Genomic DNA, 18,069 nt, shown 5'->3' on the forward strand with positions numbered 1-18,069 from the left:
TGCTGTGCAATTCAACATTTTATTAACTGATAGAATTCTCTGTAGAGGTGATGGAAAGATCAGACAAAGACAAAGCAGTCAGCCTCATAACTTTTCAACAAGCCTTTGGGAAAATGCATCATGGTCTGCTCATGAAGAGCTTAGGATAAGTGGAGGCAAATAGCTGAATGGCTAAACAAGCGACTAAAATATTTAGGCATAGTTATTTACAAGCACAGACCTGGGATATCGCTGAAAGCAGAAATATGAAGCTTTTGGTCTTGCATTCGTCAGCACAGTAAGAAATAACCAAATTGTCAGAGAACAACAATTCATACTGCTTGAGAAGAGAGTGCTGATTAGTTTGTGAGTGTACTGTGATTGATGGAGGCGTTGCTTTACAGAATGGAGCAGCTAGCTAAACAAATTCAAATCAGGCGGATAAACTCTGATTGGTCAAGACATTACCCAAGCGAATGCACTAGCGAATGACTTTTCCCAAGCCGTTGCTTAGATAAAAAAGGTGCAAGGCATTCACGTGTTTACCTGCATGTTATGTGGGCCCCATGTCCCAACGATTGGTGGAACATATCAAGCAGTAGATCTCTTCAACTTCTCGCAACAAGTAAAGTACTAACTGTAGCCTACCAACTCATACTTAGATCATAAGACCATACGAACTAAGAGCAGTTTTAGACCATTCGGCCCATCAAGTCTGCTTCGCCATTCAATCATGGCTAATAAGTTTCTCAACTCCATTCTCCTGCCTCTTGCCCATAACCTTGATCCACAAGCCTATCTATTTCTGTTTTAAAACATTGTCCAACGTTAGACGTGATTCTGCGATTCCACCACACCTGCTAAACAATCCTGATTGCACTAAGAATTACACTGAAGGATTTAAGATTGTCAGTCAGATTCACCGTTTGGCTCACTCACTCACGCCTGATATAAGCCACATATATTCACACACACACAGGGCACCTGTTTTTGCAAACAGAGGGAACAGCTAGCTATCCCACGCTGCTTTCTCTGCAGCTCCACCAATCAGAATCTACTTGCCAACCGATCCTCTCATACAGTATAAATTGTTGTTCACCAGCAATTATCTGGCCATTTCCTGTGAGCTATCCTGATGAGTGCAAGATCAAAAGTTTTGATAGCAATGTCTTTTTCTTAAGGCAATAAATCATTTAAAGCAAATTGAAATTGAAGGAGGGTAAAAAGTTGTGGCCTTATTGTTATTTGTAATTTATATTGCTAACTTGGATGTCAAATAAGTGACTCAAAACCAATATTTGACAATTGTAACCAACTGGAAGAACTAAGGAAGAATGAAACATACTGGGTGAGATTCACCGGCCTCCCAGACGCATGTTTCCTGCCAGTGGGAGGTGGCGGGCTGTTTGCTATCTGCAGGATTCTCTGGTCCCAGCCACCATCAATGGGAATTCCCACTGATGTCACCTCACGTTGGTCGGAAGCCTGCGGATGGGATGAGCTGCCAGCAGGATCGGAGAATATGCCACAGTGAATGACTGGAGAATTCCTGCCAATGTAATAAGACATTGGGGAACTTGCAGACCAGATTATTACCTTTTAACATAGATAAACATAGACATGGCAGCACAGTGATTAGCACTGCTGCCTCATAGCGCCAGGGACCCAGATCACCGTATGTGTGGAGTTTGCACATTCTCACCATGTCTGTGAGGGTTTCCTGTGGGTGCTCCAGTTTCCTCCCGCAATCCAAAGATGTGTGGGTTAGGTTGATTGGCCATGCTAAACTGACCCTAGTGTCAGGGGATTAGCAGGTAAATAGGGCTGGGTGGGATTGTGGTCAGTGCAGATTCAATGGGCGGAATCTGCACTATAGGGATTCTATGATTCGGTGATTTTACGATAAATGTGAAATACAGCACTTTGGTAGGAAATGTAGAACCTTAGAGGATAAAAGGCTGAATGGTGTAAAGAGCATAGTGATTTAGCAATACATGTGTTTAGCTTCTTAAAAAGGATGACAGGTCTGCAAAGCAATTAAAAATAGCAACAAAGCACTGGACTTTATTTTTAGAAATATCAATTTCTTGCAAGTTTGGTAAATGTGTGGGGTTAGGGTCAGATGGAGGAGAGCTGGGGGGGAGGGGGTGGGGGCGGCCGGCTGGGCAATATGGTCTTTCGGAGAGTTGGTGAGGATTAAATTGCCTCCTTCTGAACTGTAGAGATTCTACTCAATGATTCTTCTTCAGATCAAAGAATCATTGAGACTGGAAACCTTAACTTTGCTGCTCTCTCACAGATGCTGCCAGACGACTGCATTCTCCCAGCACTTTGTATTCATCTCAGATTTCCAGAATCGGCGGGACTTCGCTTTAGTTACAATAAATGCAAGATGGCTACTAATAAATCCGATCGGGAAATAAGAGGAAATTTTCTGTTGCAAAGCTGTTGAGCCAAAGAGCTTGGATGCTATTAAAATGAAATTAGACATGCCAAGAAAAAATGGAAATGAAGGATATGCAAAATGTTGAAATGGGGTAGATAGAATGGAAAGAAACTCGTGTAAAGTATAAACACCAGCTCAAACTAGCTGGGTCAAATGGCCTCTCACATTTCTGCATATTCTATGTATTTTCTGAGTTCTTAAATTGAGGCTGTTGACAGTGTGGTGGATAACATGAGAGACAGATATGCTGGCATTTAGTCGCACAGTGGTCAGAAGGTTGGGGAACTTGATTAACTTCCTGTGTAATCTCACAGGAAGTAAAGCGAACCCACTACAATCTCCAAAAAGACAAAGCAACATTCCAGCGTTCTTGCACCATAGTTTCATTGATTTTGGAATTTGGATCCCAAAGGCAAAACAGGCATTGGTTTCCCTTAAGCAGGGCCACCTTCTTGGATCCTTGCAGTCAACATGATGAAGGAGCTCTCATAGAGTCAGTGAGTGCCAACATTTTGACTGAATCATGATGAAGAATAATATAGGATAGGGTGTGAACTGACCTGTCGCTGATCCTCTGGTCGTCCTATTTGGGCAGAAGTTTAATTTGCCTCAAGTTGCTATCTAATTCCCATACTTCAGTAGCTGCCTGTCCTAATACTTTAAAGTTCAGTCATTAGTGTCACAAGTAGGCTTTCATTAACACTGCAATGAAGTTACTGTGAAAATCCCCAGTTGCCAGCTCCTGTTCGGGTACACTGAGGGAGAATTTAGCGTGGCCAATGCACCCTAGCCAGCACATCTTTCGGATTGTGGGAGGAAACTGAAACTCATGGAGGAAACCCAGGCAGACACAGGGAAGATGTGCAAACTCTGCACAGACAGTGGCCCTGAGCCAGGAATTGAACCCAGGTCCTTGGTGTTGTGAGGCAGCAGTGCTAACCACTGTGCCATTGTGACTTGCAGTGTTTTGGTACCACATCACTATCCTGGGTTCTCTGCCCAAAAGCAGGTCCTTGAAGATTTATTTGCTGAAGCATGGATGTACATTTGCTGTGATTTTTTTAACCCACTGATATGGTGAGGATGCAATTGCCCAGTTTACCTTAGCCAGGAGGAACTCAAACCCCATGTTTCTGGCATGGATCAGAACCTCCCTTTAAAAATCTAGCCAATTTAACCAGTCTCCTAGTGTTTTGGTTCAACTTTTCAAAATGGAAATCGCTTTGTTTGGAATTGAACTTAAGTAATTTCTTTGGCTTTTCTTCGTCATTTACAAAAAAATTTTAAAAACTTCAATATCCTTTTGTCTGTAAAGAAAACCTCTAAGAATCTATATATTCACAACTCATTATTTCATCAAAAAGCTTGCAATCTCACTCAGAATGTAGTCCTGCTCTACACTGAAACCCAGATTTATTGCATCAATTTCCATCATCATCTGATTTTCCACTGTGAGAAACTGGGATGTTTTTTCTTGATAATTTTCATTTTATCTCATCGTAAAATTAAAGAGAAGCTGCTTGTTGTTTTGCGTTTCCGTTAGATGAGTTTACTCGTGAAGGTTTCTTCGGCTTACTTGCTCGACACGTCTCAGTCAAGACTTGCTTGCAATAAAGTCTATTTTCTCTTATGTGTGGCTTCCTGTCCACTCAACCACCAAAGTCAAGACCATGGACATTAATCCAGGCTCTACAGAACAGGAAACTGCAAGGTACAGGTGCAGAGCAGAGAATTGTGCAATACAGTTGCCTTCAACAGCTATTATTCAATTCTAAATACTCCACAATTGGCAGCCAATACCTTCAGGACATTGTAACATTGGCAATGCTTCAAAGGTACTTCATTGACTACAAAGTATTTCAGGACTTCTAAACTCTAAGGGGCTAAAGTGATCAAGGGATATGGTGGAGGGAAGATGGGATCAGGATATTGAATTTGATGATCAGCCATGATCAAAATGAATGGTGGAGCAGGCTCAATAGGCCAAATGGCCTACTCCTGCTTCTAGTTTCTATGTTTCCATGTCATAAAAGGCGCTATTTAAATGCATCCACTCCCTCACTGCCAATGCACCCTGGCAGCATTGTGTACTGTGCTCAGGATGCACTGCAGCAATTCTCCAAGTCTCTTTTGGCAGCACCTTCCAAATCTGTGTCCACTACCATCTAGAAGGCCAAAAGCAGCAGGTTCATGGAAACACCACCACTTGCAAGTTCCCCTCCGAGTCACTCACCATCTGACTTGGAAATATATCACCGTTCATTCACTGTCGTTGGGTCAAAATCCAGACACTCCTTCCCTAACAGCACTGTGGGTGTACCTACACCACATTGACTGCAATGCTTCAAGAAGGTGACTTACCATCACTTTCCCAAGGACAAGTAGGAATGGTCAGAGCCACTCACATCCCATGAAAGAATAGAAAACAATCCTTCCTTTGAAAGGATTTCTCATAACAACTCAACTTTTGTTCACCTGCCCCAATATCTCCAAGTGTCTGGGTGTCAAATTTACTTAGATAGAGGCCTTCTGAAGTCATTGAGGCCATTTCACTGTGTTAAAGGCAGGTATTAATGCACATTGTCGAAGATGGATTTATGTAGCTGAATCCATTGGGACACAAGAATTTGCTTTTGAAATTCATTAAAAGGTCAAAAACTGCTTCAATCAAAAATAAGGTTGAAACCATGATTTATAAATTAAAACTGTACATATTGCCAAAGATTAACTGATGGTTTATTTACATTTAACTTCCCATGAGTATAATTTCCTGTCGGAATTGGGGTTAGCAGTATGGGGATTTAGAATTTGTTTCCGTGCAATACTTTCCCTCACACTCCAAACCATTAACGTGAAAATTACAGCTCAGTTCACACTTGACTGCTACTCAAAAATAAGATCCATTGCACAATGAGCTGAGCACTGTGTGAGTGCCTCCCTCATGTTCAAAATTATGAGGGGACGAGATAGCGTGGACAGGAGAAAATTGTTTCCCTTGATGGAGAATTCTAGAACGAGGGGACACAGATTCAAGTAAAGTGGCTATAGGTGTAGAGGGGACATGAGGAAGAACTTTTTCATGCAAAGGATGTCTAGAATTTACTGCTGGAGTTGGTGGTGGAGGCAGAGACCTAAACTCTTTTAAAAAGTACCTGAATCTTCACATGAGTGCTGTAAGTTTCAGCGCTGTGGGCCGGGTGCAGGAAAGTAGGATTAGAAAGCGCACCTGGGTGTCCTTGGGCTGACATGAACAAAATGGGCTGAATGGTCTCCTTCCGTGCTGTAACATTTCTGTGATTCTCTGGCTATTTAAAATTCTCATCATGGGAAATTATCTCATTTTTATTCTGTTAACAAACATTTTGCAAAATATTTTTATTCCCCATTTTACTTCCTTATTTTCCTCAATTGGAAATGGATTCATGTACAAAAGTATGAGACCTTTTCTTTAATATAGATTTTATAACGCAGGAACATGTCATTTGATCAAACTGGTCCATTACATCCCAGTGTTTATACACTGCACAGACACTCTCTGCTCTCATTACCTTTTCTTACTTTACCCGCCTTTCTCTTGCCTGTGAGAATCTAGCTTCCTCTAAAAAGCTTCACCGTAACCATTACACATGACAACAACTTCCACAATCTCCATAAAATACTGTGTCAGTTCTATATTTGACTTGATTTTATTGATAATCTTACACCTATTCCACTTGTTCTGGACTCAATTACAGTCACACGCTTGAAAGAGAATAACTGCTAATGAAATGTTTTGTTTAAGCAGATTTAAGTTCTATCTGCAAAACCATTGCTGGTCAAAAATCAGGAAACTATCCCCGGTAATAGGTTGGAAGAAAATGATTCGATTTTATACTTTCATTATATAAGCTGGTGTTGTGGACTTTGATGTTCAGCCTTTTACTTTGCATACTTCAAGTAACCAGACCGAGTCATGGAGTTCTCTTAAACGGCTGTTTTTAATTCAAGCTATATTGTAAGGATGCTGGAAAGTCACAGGGCAGAGCCAGTAACTATCCAGAGCCCAGAATTCAGGAATAGATGAGCAGTTATAGTTTCAAATTCAATTACAAGTAATTGACAAATACTAATCAAGGTATAGGAGTTATCTGTATTTATCCCCATTCATAGCTATTGATTAAGGTTACATCATTCATAAGGTACAGATATTAAAACCGATCTCAATCACTTCATGCTTGCTTAATTATAATATCCAATCAGTGTAAAGACCTAATCATCATTGTTGCAAGTTATCACTGATGTCCCAGTTTGTGTTGGTCTTTATGGTTACCATTCCTCCCCCCAATGCCAGGTACCTGATGTACGAATTCTCTCAGACTAAAGGCCTTATTATGAAGAAAGGTTTATGAAGAAGACTTTTATAAAGCCCTCTATTTTTTCCCCACAAAGCAGCTTGTGATTTTCTTTCAATCAGGATAGGCCATATGGCTCTGCTCTGAATAGATTTTGAGGTTGTCACTGAGATATGGGCTACATTCTGACCCAAATTGAGTTGGATGCCCTGACTGGGATGCTGCTTAGAAAGTCTGGCTGGTTAGAGGCTCTGTCCATGGTCATGGTTAACTGAGGTTCTGACTGGGATGCTAGTCAGAGATTCTGGTTGGGATGTGAGTCACAACTTTGATTTGCTGTGTAACTCAATATGGGACTCTTGTTTGGAAACATGGGGCTGAATTTTACACAGGGGGATTGGTAGCCCTGACCCCTGGCCTAAAGATCAGGGGTGAGCTTGCCATTCCTAACCTGCTTACCCCCTCAGACATTTTACAGTTTTCAGGCCACTGTTTGACTTGAGGCAGGCCTTCGATCCCTAGTGGACTGTAAACTTCGCCTCTGAGAGCTGCAGCCAATCAAATGATGGGGAGCGCTGTTGGACAAGCAGCGCCACCGGGGGCGGTGGCCAGTGCTGGGATTTCAGGCTGTTTGAAAAAAAGGAATCATGGATTCAGGAAAGCAGCAAGTCTGAGGTCTTGTCAGGTTGGCAATCGACAAGAGAAGAGGGAAATGTGGGACTTGGAAATAGTGGAGGAATTGGGGATAGGGCCTCTGAACCAGGAACACCACCCCACTCAAGCCAACGGTGATGCCATCAGCTTTCACCCGACTGCTGGACAATTAGTGCTGGGCCCCCACAACACTGCAAGAAAAATCACAGTGGGAGAGATCCCTTGGCCACTTAAGGTCCTCACTTAGCCCATACAAGGGCAATTAAGTTAACGAATGCCTCATAGTGGTTATAGTACCTGTACGGAGAGATTGATAGGTGATGGGGTCTGTGCCACCTCCACCCTGCCCAATTTTACACTGCACACGCTTGCCACCCCAACCCTGGTAAGTGTAAAATCCTGGGCATTGTGTTTGACCCTTGCTGATTGCGATTTTGCAACAGTTCATTGCCCCAGTTGCAGTAACTGCAAAATAACTGCAAGAACAAATTCCTCCAAGAATCATTTTCATGGTGTTTTTAGGATTTAAGAAATTCCTTCTCAGGAAAGTGGTATTCAGCCAGCCCTTAAGTATTCTAAAACTTGAGGTAGGCATTTATTTAACTCAGAGAAGAAAAAAATATATATTGCCTTTTCTGAACTCGGGTTGTGGAAAAGAATTTCACAGTTAGCTCAATATTTTATAAGTGTGATAGCAATATAGCAACAGGAGTAGGCCTATTCCGCACCTCCAGCCTACTCAGAAATGTAACTAGAACAAGGCTGATTCTCTCCATCATCACACAATATCCCCACATCCGTTAATGTCATTGGCATCAACAAATCTATCAACCTCTGCTTTGAACGTAGTCAGTGACTGACGCTCCAGGGGCCTCTAAGGCAGAGAATTAGCTTGGTCCTGTGCGGCCTACCTTTTAGAGTCCCTACAACACAGAAGGAGGCCCATTGAGTCTGCACCAACTTTCTGACAGAGAACCTTATCCAGCCCTCTCCCCTGGCCTAAGACCATAACCCCACACATTTACCATGGCCAATCAACTGAACCTGCACATTGCTGAAGTGTGGGATGAAACTGGAGCACTTGGAGGAAAGCCATGCAGATACGGTGAGGACATGCAGCCTCTGTACGGACAGTCACCCAAGGCTGGAATTGAACCCAGGGCCCTGGAGCTGTGCTAACCGCTCTTCCACCATGCCGTGCTGAGACTGTGTCCTCTCAACCACGGAAACATCCTTCCTGCATCTACCCTGTCGCGCTCTGTAAGAATTTTGTACACATCAGTGAGGTTAGCTCCGATTCTTGTACACTCAAGAGAGTGCAAAGAATAGAAAAACACAATAATTTTTCAGTGGTTGAGGCAGGTACAATAGCGACATTTAATAAGTGTTTGGATAAATACATGGATGGGGAAGGATTAGAGGGATGTGAGCAATTGTGGCTAGCTGGGAGGGACTATGGTCAGCACGGACTAGTCGGGTCTGTTCCTGTACTGTATTGTTCTATCGCTTATATTGTAGCAAATACAACACACAGCAAACTTCCAGAATAGTCGGTGAGATAAGTTATTTTTATTGACATTGAGTGAGGGATAAATACTGACTGGGAGAACTCCAATCTCTTCTCTCCAAATAGTGTGGTGGGAACTCAGAGTGCACACAACATCAGTCTCACCAATGATCAGGTATGGGGAATTGCTGGTCGAGTCCCATCAAATACAATGCCATTATTGAGGCTTTTACTGAGGATCCATGTGAGATACAAGAGCAGTGAGGTGTCTGGGGTTTTCACACTTAGAGATTGGGCTGCATGAAGCGGCTGTATACAGGAAGCAGTCTGTGGCTCTTGCTGCGGTTATTGGTGCAGTAAATGGAACTGCTCCAAACGAAGACTGCAGTCTTTAAGCGCTACACATCAACAAGAGGCCAATTTCTAATGCAAACTGTGTTGGAGAGTTAACAATGTACGGTTGTGCAGTGGTGCTGTTTTTATGGCAAGTGGGAGGTGTCAGTCTTTGCTTCAAATGTTGTGGGTTTGCGTCCTATGCCAGATAATCAATTAGACATTGTCCTGGAAGAAATGAGAGAAAGATGACTCTAAGAGACACCACTCCAAAACAAGTAAGGGGCAAATCTGGGAGGAAATGCATCCTTGAGCTGCTGCAGCTAGTTTGGGCATTAAACTCACTCCAGGGGCCTGAGCACAATTTCTAATCTGAGTCTTCCAGTGAGGAGGTGTCGTCCTTCAGATAAGATGTTTAGATGTATTCTCAGGTCACATTGCTTCCTAATGGCCTGCCCACTGTTTTCCTCCAATCAGCAGGAATCAGAACCATAGAATCCCTACAGTACAGGTAGCGGCCATTCGGCCCATCAGGTCTGCTCTAACTCCGAAAGAGTATCTCACACAGATCCACCCCTCCCTCTGCCTGTAACCCTGTATATTTACCATGGCTAATCCATCTAACCAACACATTCCTGAACACTAAAAGGCAATTTTGCATGGCCAAATGACCTAACCTGCAAATCTTTGGAATAAGAGAGAAAACCGGAGCACCCAGAGGAAACCCACACAGACATGAGGAGAATGTACAAACTCCACACAGGGTCAAGGCTCCAATTGAACCCAGACTCCTGGCGTTGTGAGGCAACCATACTAACCACTGTACCATCAGAGTAGTAGGACCCTGAATGTAGTAATCTCAGGATTGCACCCAGTGCCACTCACTAGCAATAGCAAGAATAAGAGGATAAATCAGATGAATGTGTGACTGGAGAAATGGTGTCCCATGCGTTTAGATCCTTGCGGCATTAGGAAAGATTCTGGGGACGGGATACAATTCAGGCAAGTTACACCTGGGCAGAGCTAGAACTGATATCCTCACGGGGGCTTTTGCTAATTCCACTGGGGAGGTTTTAACCTTGTGTGGCAGGGGGGATGGGAACCAAAGGGTAGACTTAGATGGTTCAGAGTCAGATCAGGAGACAAGAGGTAGAGTATTAGTAAGTAATATAGTCAGCCAAGACAAAGACAACAAGAGTTAAAAAGCATCCAGTAATGGAAATTGAGGGGGTTGAACTATTTATAATTCAATGCAAGATATATTAGAAACAAGGGAGACAGACTAAGGATGGACACAGATAGACACATGGCAGTATGATGTCATTGCTACAATAGAAACCTGGCTATAGGAGGCGACACGATTAGCAGCTCAATATCCCTGGGTGAAAAACAAGGAAGCGGGTAGCATCATTAGTTAAATCACCAGTTACAGTTGTGCACTAAATGGGTTAACAAATGAGGCTTTAAGGGCTGAGTTTAGGAATAAAACAGGAGCAATCCCACTACTAGAATTATGTTACAAATGCCCAAATAGTGAGAGGGAGATAGAAGAGCAAAAATGTAGACAAATCTATGCCTACAAGAATAAGAAGGCAATAATAGTAGGAGACTAACTATTCCAATATCAACTGGCTTTCAAACAATATAAGGAGCACTGAGGATGAAAAATACATGTACTATGTTCAGGAGTCTTTTTAATTAATGTGGCAAGCCTGACAAGAGGATTTAGCCTTGGGAATTGAAGATGGACGTGTGGGTGAACAGACAGTGGGCAGCCATATTGGGAATTGTGGCTACAATTCCATTATATTTAGTATTATTGTTGAAAAGGACAAGGATAATTTGGGAGTAAATGTTTTAAACTGGGGGAAGGCACATTTTACAAAACTAAGAAGTGATTTGGCAGAGGTGGACTGGACAAAACTGCTATAGGACAGATCAGTGGTAAACACTAATAAGTGGATCCTTAGGGTACAAAGCAGACAAGTCCCTTCCAAAAATATGAATGGTACTGCCAAATTTAGCAAAACAGAGAAGAATATTAAACAGACAAAGAAAGCTTATGATAGTCACAAAAAACTCAACACTGCAGATAGCCTGGATGAGTATGCAAAGTACAGGGATCAAGTACAAAGAAGAAATAAGGAAATCAAAGTGAGGGCACAATAAAATATTAGCAAGCAAGATTAAGAAAAACCCAAAAATGTTTTACCAGAACATGAAGAGCAAAAGGATGGTTAAGGAAAAAGTGAGGCTTATCAGAGGGAAGAAGGGTTCTTGTGTGAAAATGCAAAGGATATGGGAAGAACTTTAAATTAATTTTTGGCCCCATATTCACAAAGCTAAGGGATGTTACAGTAATCCAAGAGGGGCAGTGTAAAATATTGGGTAAAGTAATAATCACGAGACAGGAAGTGTTAGAGGAGTTGGAGCCCTTGAAACTGGATCAGAACTGGATGGATTGGTCCCTATGATATTAAAGGATGTCAGGGAGGAAATAGCAAATACTCTGAGGATTATTGTCCAATCATCAGTCAATGCAGTGGAGGTGCAAAAGGAGGAATGCAAATATGATTCCATTGTTTGAACAGTGTAAAAAGGAAATGCCAAACAATTAGAGGGCAGTTAGTCTAAATTTGACAGTGGGAAAATTCTTAGAATCAATCCTGAGAGATTGGATAAATTGACATGAATTATGTGCAGTTCTGGTCACCACATTACAGGAAGGATGGAATTGCTCTGGAGAGAGTGCAGAGTAGATTTACTAGAATGTTGTCAGTGTTGGACAGTTGTCACTATGAGGCGAGATTGGGGTTGTTTTCCTTGGAACAGAGAAGGCTCACGGATGACATGATTGAAGTAGATACAATTGTGAGGGGTGGGAGAGAGTAGAGAGGGGGAAACTGTTTCCCTGGGCAGAGAGTTCAAAAACCAGAGGTCATAGATTCAAGCTAAATGGCAGAAGAATTAGAGGGGACATGAGGAAAAACTTTTACACACAGGATGGTGGGTGTCTGGAATTTGTTACCTGAGTTGGTGGAGGTAGAGACCCTAAACTCTTTTAAAAAGAAGTCTCACAACACCAGGTTAAAGTCCAACAAATTTATTTAGAATTACGTGCTTTCGGAGCGCTGCTCTTTCATCAGGCGAGTGGCCATTAACCTCATGAAGGGGCAGCACTCTGAACACTCTGATTCCAAATAAGCCTGTTAGACTTTAACCTGGGTTGTGAGACTCCTGACTATGCCCACCATAGTCCAATGCCAGCATCTCCACATCTTTTAAAAGTACCTGGATCTGCACGTTAAATGCTGTAAGTTGCAGAGCTATGGGCTGGATGCAGAAAAATAGGATTCAAAAGGACACATGAGCGTCCATGGGTCATCATGATGGGCTGAATGGCCCCTTCTGTGGTTCTAGGTAAAGTCGCTGTAGTCCCAAATGACTATAGGCTGCTCTCCAGCCAATCAGCCAACATAGCTAAATCAACCCTACTGCTAAGTCTCTGTTCATTATATTTGCATAAATTGGCTGCTGTGTCTCTTACAGTACGAAGTCTCACAACACCAGGTTAAAGTCCAACAGGTTTATCTGGTAGTAAATGCCACTAGATTTCAGAACACTGTTCCTTCTTCAAGTGAGTGGAGAGTTCTATTCACAAACAGAACACATAAAGGCACACGGAGTTCACAGGATACTGATTAGAATGTGAATCTTTACACCTAATCAAGTCTTAAAGGTGCAGACAATGTGAGTGGAGATAGCATTAAGCATAGGTTAAAGGGATGTGTATTGTCTCCAGACAGGACAGTAAGTACGATGTTGCAATTCAGGCAAGTCATAAGAACATAAGAAATAGGAGCAGGAGTAGGCCAACTAGCCCTTCGAGCCTGCCCCGCCATTCAATAAGATCATGGCTGATCTGAAGTGGCTCAGTTCCACATTCCCGCCCTCTCCCCATAACCCTTAATCCCCTCTCTTATCAAAAACCCATCAACCCGCGTCTTGAAAATATTTAGCGAGGTAGCCTCCACCACTTCAACGGGCAGAGAATTCCAGAGATTCACCACCCTTTGAGTGAAGAAGTTCTTCCTCAACTCTGTTCTAAACCACCCCCCCTTTATCTTGAGGCTGTGCCCCCTAGTCCTAATATCCTTTCTGAGCGGGAAGAGTCTCTCCACCTCTATCCTATCCATCCCATTCATCATCTTATACGTCTCAATGAGATCTCCCCTCATTCTTCTAAACTCTAACGAGTACAAGCCTAATTTATTCAGCCTCTCCTCATAGCTCAATGGGGGTTGCAGATCGTGTGATATGACATGAAGTTGATCTTGAGTTCATGTCACACTATCTGTAACCCCCATGACTTGCCTGAACTTGCAACATCTCACTTACTGCCTTATCTGGAGACAATACACATCTATTTAACCTATGCTTAATGCTATCTCCACTCACATTGTCTGCACCTTTAAGACTTGACTGGCAGATTAGCTGTAAAGACTCGCATTCTAATCAGTATTCTATAAACTCTGTGTGCCTTTAAATGCCCTGTTTGTGAACAGAATTCTCTACTCATCTGACGAAGGAACAGTGATCCGAAAGCTAGTTGTATTTATTACCAAATAAACCTGTTGGACTTTAACCTGGTGTTGTGAGACTTCTTACTGTGTTTACCCCAGTCCAACGCCGGCATCTCCACTTCACCTCTTACAGTACAACAGCTTGACAAGCATTTAAATTAGCTACAAGGTGCTTTGGGGTGGGGAACAGTGCTCTAAGATTACGAAAGGAGTGATATAAATACAACTGAAATGCAATGAAGTGAATTAGAATGTTTGGCAAGAGCGCATTAGATCAAACAGACTGCCACAAAAAGCCAACCAGCCCAATACTTTCCTTTATAGCCTGAACTACACGGCACTCACCCCACGATAACTTGGTTTAATTTAGTTGTGTCAAATCACCTAGGACATGTTAGACTCCAGGAATTAGTAGAGACAGGACCTTTCTGTTTCTCGGCCTTTTGGCTAAGATCAAGAGTAGTATCAGCATCCTGCACTTGAGGTTACACTAAGGTTTCATTTGAAGCATTTTTTTAAAGCAACGTTGAGGCTTTTTGGCTGAGATGCAAATGAGATCAAGCCTTGGAGAAGGTGCAATGCCTACTCCAATCAGCTAGGATCATGTCGATCAAGCCCAGGGCAGGAGGTGGGTCACCTGTCTTGTCAGCTTGGATCGGGAATGTTTCACTTGCTGAGACTTTGATTGGATTGAATTGGATATATAAACAAACAAAAAAGACCTTTCCTCACAATTGATATTATAGATGGTACCACTTTTCAGATCAGAAAAAAGGGGAAGGAGAATAAGCTCAGAGCAACTAAAGGAAAATAACCTGTTGAGCAATGAATGCTGAATTGCTCGAACTAGAAAAGGAAGCCTGTTCTCCTCACATGGTCTGGACTGCATGTGACTCCAGTCCCAATGGAAATCCCTCCTAAACACTATCAGGACAGAACTAGAAATAGGCAACAAATTTCAGCCTTGCTAATGACTCAATTCACAATAGTAAACATTTAAAAAAAATAACCTCGGAGTTAATCCCTCGGAAAATCTTTGTGGCAATTTTAACTTGAGACTAGGATGGAAGATATTGAGCTGACCACCCATTAGCTAACCACTTAACGCTTGTTTCTGTTAGAAAAGCAAAATCAAGTGTGTGTGTGTGCGTGTGCGTGTGTGTATGTGTCGATATGGTGCATTTTACGCAATCACTCAAACCTTAAAATTATTCAAGTGCTGTAACCAGCTTTGCTAAAATATTTCAACACTGTACTTGGTCACCGTTCATTCGAGAATTCAGGTCTTGAATGTAAACCAACTCATTTCCAGTTTTGTTTCTTCTTTATATCTCAGTCACTGAGCTATGTTACGGAAATAAATTTCCTTTTTAGAAGCACTTTTTAAAACACTTATCAAAACTTCCTCTTCCAGAGGTACTTTTGTACCTCCTCAGTAAGTGTGATAAGATAAAAACAACATACACCCCACGCTCTTCATTTCAAAGTTATTTTGCAGCATTACTTGATGGAAATATGAGTTGGCAATGACTTAGTGAGGATGGCAAGACATTTAAGATTATTCAATGGGATCAACACGCACAGAATTCACACAAACAGGAGGCCATTTGGTCCATCAAGTCTGCACTGACATCTTAACCATGTGCCCCCATGCACTTTAACACACTAATCCTCTAATCTACATACTAAAGGGCAATTTAGCATGGCCAATCCAGCTAACCTGTACATCTTTGGAGTGTGGAGGAAATTGGAGCGCCCGAAGGAAGCCCACGCAGACGCTAGGAGAATGGGCCAGAGTCTGCACAAGGCTAGAATCAAACCTGGGACCCTGGTGCAGTGAGGCAGCAGTGCTACCTATTGTGCCATCCTTGGCATTAAATATGCCAAAATGCAGAATAGTATCATATTTTAAAGAGAAATCACGGTTCTAATTCTGGGTGCTAATGGTAACAAAACTATTGTTAAGGACGAGATCAGAAACCAAGATATATTATGAAGTTAGGCTAGACCCTAACTTTTACATTTGATTTTGGCATTAGGGCGAGCATAATATGTTTCACTCCAGGTATGATTCAAATGATTCACTTGGAAGTTTTATCAAAATAAGCTTTATTTAAAAACACAGTTACAATATAGAAAAAGAATTAGCATAATTTTTACCAATTAAAATACTTAAACATGACAAAATATAATTCTTAGCAGCTAGCTATCTCTCCTGTTCCAATTTAACAATATCCCCCAAAGATATAAATCCCTTTTTTAGATCCAGCTAGCACAGAAACCAATGATGCTTACATGGGTACTAGACTTCTGGCCTTTTAACAACGCTGCACAGTGATCCAGCCAGATATTAATCGTCTAATTCTCATGCAGCAACCTCCAGAGAAAGTGCCACCCCCAAACAGCAGAATCTCAGAAAGAAATTTATTTCCAAGCAGATTCCAGTTTTCAAATGTCAGAGAGAGTAAGAGATACAGAGAAAATGACCTCTTTCTAAAGATCCCAAAAAGGAAACTGCCTTGAGTTCTTTGTGAAACCCTAGCTTTTCACCCAGTCATAGGACATTAATTGTCAATCAACCTGATCAAGCCCTACTCTGCAATATCCCAGGGGAAAACACAAAATGACAGAACCCTGCATTAGTTCAGATTCAAACAAACATTGTAGCAATTAAGATCAATTATGCTGCTGCAGTAACAATACAGTGCTGCTGTGCACAAACAGAATGGCTCTGACAATGAAAATGAACTGCTACAGCAGATCCTGCACAGACAACATGACAACAAGCAATGGGTGACACGGTAGCATCGTGGTTAGCATTGCTGCCTCACAGCACCAGGTACCGTGGTTCGATCCCTGGCTTGGGTCACTGTCTGTGCGGAGTTTGCATGTTTCCCTGTGTCTGCGTGGTTTTCCTCTGGATGCTCCGGTTTCTTCCCACAGTCTGAAAGCCGTGCTGGTCAGGTGCATTGACCTGAGTAGGTGCCTAAGTGCGGCTACTTGGGGAATTTCATAGTAACTTCATTGCAATGTTAACGTAAGCCTTACTATGACTAATAAATAAAGTTTAGTTGACATTACACACATTTCTTAAGGCATTGTATCATCACACTCCCAAGTTACAACGGTCTAGTCCTTTTCTTAACCAGTCTAAACCATTAAGATTTAAGGATTAGGAGATAAACGGAGGAGAGAAGGAGAAGGGTGATGAATTAGAATCAAATCAGGCACAGAAAAAAACTAAATTAGGTTGTCATATATTGGGTGAAAAGCTAGGCTTTCACAAAAAACTTAAGGCAGTTTCCTCTTTGGGATCTTTAGAGAGAGGTCATTTTCTCTCTATCTCTTCCTCTCTCGGAAGTTTGGAGACTGGAATCTGCTGGGGAATAAATTTCTTTGAGATTCTGCTGTTTGGGGTGGCACTTTCTCTGGAGGTTGCTGCATGAGAAAGGGTAAAAAAGTAATGGAATGAAAAAGTGAGAACAAAACAGAAAAATTAATATTTGAAGAGTTAAAGTCTTCAACAACTCATTGAGTGAAAGAAAAAGGCTCCGCAGATTAAATTATTTACTCTCTGGGAAAGGGATTTTTATTGGCTGACATTAACAATAAATTGTCTTTAAATATCACATTCAATTTGGTAAAATGACCCAAGGTGTTTCACGGAGTGACAATCAAATACAATTTGTCACCAAGCCACATGCTTGATCAATAGAGGTAAGCACTAAAGACCATTTGAGGAGGAAAGGGATGAAGAGAGGTCGAGATGTTTAGCGACGTCAGTCCAGAATTTAGTTCCTTGACAGCTCTGAAGGCACTTAACCACCAATAGTGGAGCAATTAAAATCAGGGATGTTCATGAGAGGGGAATTGAGAATAGCAAGCATCTCAGAGGATTGTTGGGCTGGAAGAAATTATCAAAATAGGACGTGGTGGAGCCACCAATGAACATGAATATTAAGAAGAGAATGTCTGGACAGGGGAGTTGCTTCAACAGGAGTACAAGAGTAATGGCGAATGAGACTTGTTGCAAGTTAGAAAACAGTCACAAGAGTTTTGGATTACTTCAAAGTTTACAGAAGGTGGAGAACAATTCCCCTGTTGGGAGAAGTGTGTTTAGGAGATTCATTGCACAACTTAGCTTTCCATTGGGCATTCAGTATGTATTTAATGTGAAAATGCATTCATCAAGCCTCCTTTTAAAAGCATTTTTAAAAATTAATTTACAAAATGTGA

The 18,069-nt window shown here is 41.9% G+C and overlaps 1 pseudogene; it reads left to right on the forward strand.

The window, feature by feature from the left end:
• Window positions 1-14,260: 14,260 nt before the first annotated feature.
• LOC145348737 (U2 spliceosomal RNA) lies at window positions 14,261-14,431 on the forward strand (annotated as a pseudogene).
• The last annotated feature ends 3,638 nt before the right edge of the window (window positions 14,432-18,069 follow it).

The sequence above is a fragment of the Carcharhinus amblyrhynchos genome, chromosome 9, assembly GCF_965287045.1.
Source record: "Carcharhinus amblyrhynchos chromosome 9, sCarAmb.v2.hapA, whole genome shotgun sequence".
Taxonomy (NCBI): Eukaryota; Metazoa; Chordata; class Chondrichthyes; order Carcharhiniformes; family Carcharhinidae; genus Carcharhinus; species Carcharhinus amblyrhynchos.